At 36.8% G+C, this 4796-nt stretch overlaps 1 long non-coding RNA gene across 1 annotated transcript; it reads left to right on the top strand.

Annotated features, from left to right (window-relative positions):
* Window positions 1-1075: 1075 nt before the first annotated feature.
* LOC121996275 lies at window positions 1076-4318 on the top strand. The gene is made up of 6 exons (XR_006116012.1): window positions 1076-1495; window positions 2119-2299; window positions 2386-2483; window positions 2554-2676; window positions 2852-2988; window positions 4026-4318. It is a non-coding gene; the product is annotated as an uncharacterized LOC121996275 (long non-coding RNA).
* The last annotated feature ends 478 nt before the right edge of the window (window positions 4319-4796 follow it).

The raw sequence follows: 4796 nt of genomic DNA on the forward strand, positions 1-4796 counted from the left end.
CAGCATGCAATCATGATGCATGTCACTATGCATAGCAAAAACTGATCAACACAACCATATCCATATATACAAAATGGGTACTATAAAAGCGATGGTCACATACCAAAATCTAGAGTACACAAGTCAGATAGAATATCAAAACATATGTCCCGAACATAACAAGTATGGTATATCCTGATCAGCATAGAAAAATCCATATATATATAATATGGGTACCACAGTATCAGTAGGTCAAATCCACGGATTCAGGATATACAGGTCCTCTCTGGTATAACAACCTAGATCCTAAACATATCCCCCTTCCACAACCTATGTACCAACAATATGCACAAATTAAAGAACAAGGTCTAGGTACACGAACCATATATGACAAACAAACAGAGGTACACAAGCCAGTCATGGCATAAAAACCTAAGTATCAGATAATCTAGATACACATGACTAAAACCAAAAATCCAGAACCTAGTCCTAACCTCAGTAAAACATGGTATGTCACTTACTCTAGAAACTAAAATACATAAGGTAATAAAGTACTCATGGCAATAAGATACTCATGGCAACAAATCATGTGATATAAGCACGAATACATCACAGGCGACAAACCTAACATGCTATGGATATCAAACAGTGACATATCAAAGACAAACATGTTCATTGCTTGTAGTTATAAAGTACTATGCATATCCAAAGACAATATCATAAATGATAAGTCAAGAGGTACCCGCCTCCAATCGGTAAGGTCCAATCCGATACAAATTTGACGTCGAGATACTCGTCTCGAATCAACCTCCTGTAATCACATTTTACAATTAATTATATCATTAAATCAAAATGACCAAATCCTAAACCTATTAGGAATAAATCATGGTGAATCAATCCAATAGATCCACATCCCCTTCACAATTCACCACATATCACCAATTCCAACACATAAGCAATTATGTATGTATCAATTCCTACCTAAATCAATATGTATCATAATCATGTTCCTTACCAAAATTCACATGATCATCTAACCAAATCCTCCAATTCGGAACATGATCTACAACCAATATTCAAATACATCTAATCCTTACCTCAAATCACAGCTGTGCTGGATGGGAGGGTTACTGTTGGGAACCAGGTGTCTCTGGATAAGAATAGCAACCTCTCAGCAAAGACGTCTTGACTCTTCCTCTCCAAATCTCGTACCCTTGATCCACAACCAGGAGGAAGAACATACACAGCAAAGCAACACAACAGGGAAGAAAATCAGAGGAGAAGATCACTGATCCACTACAAAGTTCGTGGCTGCTGGACCCGGGTGGCAGAAATGGACTATCGGATCCCAAAAAAACACCACAGTTCACCACTTCCTCACCAACTTGTAACCTTCTTCCTCTCCACTGGTCAGAGGTGATCAAGAATCCGTCGACAGTGCTAGGGCACGGTGAAGTCGGCTGCCGGTGCTAGGGCACAGCGAAGAAGTTCTGTGCGTCGGCGTCGGCACGATCAGGTGACTGTGAACCCAAAAATCTAAGGCACAAGGAGTTAGCCGGCGACGAGAGCTCGGGTGGCTAGCGACCAGCCGCGACGCTGTGGCGTCGGAAATGGGGCGTCGACGCTAAGGCAGAGAGGATTCTCGGCAGCGTCGGCTGTGGGGGCGTCGCCGCTATTCCTTGTGGTGGTGGCGGCAGTGGAAACTAGGGCACGACTCGGCGTCGGTGGGCAGAGATCAGGCTCGGAGAAGAGGAGGCAGTGGCCGGCGCTAGGGCGGTGAAGTCAGCGTCGCCGGTGTGGAGAAGGAACGGCACAGTGAAGAATCGGGGAAGAAAGGGAAACCGTCGGGTCGGGTGAGGGGTTCGGCGAGGGAAAGGAACGGAGGAAAATAGAAATAAAGAAAAGAAATAAAAGAAAAATAAAGGAAAAAGTAAACTTTTCCTCACTTAAATGGGTAGCCAAAACAGGCTTTCCCGGAACCCAAATCTTATTCCCGTTAACTCGTCCATACGAGTTCCGAAAAATTCCCGAAAAATTTTCAAAAATTCCGAAAAATTCTCTTTTCAATATTTGCCTATTTTCGGTATTTTACATCTACTAGGAAAACATATTAAGCATTTCCACTTGTATCTCCTTTAGTTGGACTGCCCGAGTCCTCGCATCTCAGTAGCGGCCATTCATTTACCTTAAGGGATCTTGAGCTCACAACAAGTCATTTATCCAATGACAATGCCCTCGGGGAGGGTGGATATGGAGTTGTATATTGTGGGCGTTTGATAAATGGTACTGAGGTTGCAGTAAAGAAGCTTGTGAATAATCTGTAAATTCATTGTTCCCTTTCATTTAGGTTCTTTTTACCTCAAAATAATGTACTAATGCTCACTCATTGAATTATGTAAAGGACAGGAAGAGAAGGAATTCATAGTAGAGGTGGAAGCCATTGGTCATGTTCGGCATAAGAATCTAGTTAGGCTTTTGGAGGATTGCATAGAAGGGATTCACAGGTGAAAAGTCTGAGCTATTCATTTAGTTACTTCCATTAAAATGATTACATAGATTGACCGATGTTAACAGGATGCTCGTGTATGAGTATGTCAACAATGGAAACTTGGAGCAGTGGCTACAAGGAGCTATGCATCAAAGAAGCATCCTTAGTTGGGAGAAGCGCATGAAGGTCATCCTTGGCACAGCAAAGGCGTAAGCTCAACCCTCCTAAGCAATTCTTCTTCTTTTTGGTCTTCTATACTTTAGTTTGAGTTGCCTAGCTAACTCCTTTCAGGCTTTCTTACTTGTATGAAGCAATTGAACCAAAAGTAGTGTCAATAAGAGTTATGACGATTTCAATTTTTCTATTGAAAATTTTGATCAATAGGTGAAAGAGAAAGACATAATTTTGAAGTGTTGATAAATAGACGGAGATAAGCTATTATAATCCAAAAGCATGTGAGAAAATGGTCTACTAGAAAGATCTTTAATGAACATCTTGAGGGATGTTAAACTACTAGAGTGGTAAGCCTCTTTGATGGTTCTTTCATTATTCATTTGTTAATTTTTTTCTTATGAATCTTAAGAAATGTGCTTTGCGATCTTTTCTTATTGTAGTTAAATAACTTATATTGTGATATTATTGTAACAACTGCTAGTTATTACCTTACTGTAGCATTGTTGAATGTACTTGTGTGTTGTAACTAAATGATGACATTTAGAAAACTAAAAATGACAATTTAATAGTGAAAATTTCTTGTTTAATGGAGGATTTTATTAGACTTCAGCAAATATCATCATTATATGTGCTACGATTTCATGACAATGATACATTAGTTTATGGAATTGTAGATGCACCACTCTTCTTTAATTGCCAAAAAATTTTATGTAATACTAAAGTTGTGTTCATTTGATTCTAAATGGTCTCAATCAGTCTTCTATGATTAACTTCAAGTTCCCCACCATTTACATTGGAATTGGTAAGATGTCCAATCTTAATCAACATTTCTTATTATGGTACAGTTGTTTCCTTTTTTAGGACTTAGTGTATATGCATGCTCAACTTCTAGCTCATCATACTTAAGTTTATTTTTCTTTTAACTAAATCATATTTCTGATTTTGTATTTATGTGCTTTACTCTCTAATTTTTATCTTTCCTATCTAATTAAACATCTTGAAACATGTTCATTATCTACTTTGTCATCACCCATTTAGACTTTGTCAATGTGCAATCTATTTAGATAGATTGTTGTTACTACTTGTGCTTACACTTCTGATGCAATATCCAAGTTAAAGGTTAGAACTCATTATTTTTCTAAATAAAAAAATTTAAATCTATTTCATAAATGAAATTCAAAGGAACTTGTACTTTCTTCCCACCTTTAAGTGATGAGTTTGTCTAGTTGTTTTACAAAATTAACTTTTTTCTATATATGATGTAGAAGAAATACCTAAATTCTACGAAGAATAGTGGTCTTTGTGACTTGCATTGAATTGTTATCGTGAGTTTTTTAATTTTATTTTTCTATTATCTTCTATGATCTTGTGTAGTTGTGTACAGGAAACATAAGAAATACACCTCTTGTTTTGATTGCCGCTCTATGTCGGGACAAATCAAATCCATATGGTGATTTTACCAAATGTAGCAAAGATGGAAATGCATACATATCATTTGGCCAGTGGGTAAGTAGCATTCCAATTTAAGCTTTATTTCAAGCAACATTCATTTAATTTATTCTGGGAACTTTTAATCACATTTTAAAGTTATCCATGTACTTATTTTTGTTGACTACAGCCTCAACAACAACAACAAGCCATTAATTCTGGCCATTTATTTAGGGAACTTTTATAAAAAGAGCAAGATTTAGGTTTACTACTTGAAACCTGGATATACTTAATGTCATGTGTGTCATGTAGAGAATTGGTCCATTAATTTGCGAAACTAGTATGAAGTTAAAATTAATCTATTTCTATAACATTGGTCAATTGAATTTCAATAATTGAAAAGACGTTTTTTGCTATGTTTATATATGGAAGAATTCATACTTAATGGTGAAGAATTTGAAAGTTGTTTAATTCTTCTTTCAGCTTGAGATGGGTGGAGTATATTTATTTATAAAAATAAATCTTTCATCTCCTTTCCATTTTTTTCAAGATTAGATTTCTTTGATTTATACTCTGGACATTCCAAGATATGTATTTGGCACCAGGAGACTTTCTATTTAGAGAGACCTTATAAGCTTTTATTTGCAAATTGACATGTTGGTGTAATAGTATACCTATGTTTTTCCGATGCTTGCACTGTCACCAAGTCAAATCTTTGATGGAGCAA

The sequence above is a fragment of the Zingiber officinale genome, chromosome 6A (genome assembly GCF_018446385.1).
Source record: "Zingiber officinale cultivar Zhangliang chromosome 6A, Zo_v1.1, whole genome shotgun sequence".
In the NCBI taxonomy this organism is placed as follows: Eukaryota; Viridiplantae; Streptophyta; class Magnoliopsida; order Zingiberales; family Zingiberaceae; genus Zingiber; species Zingiber officinale.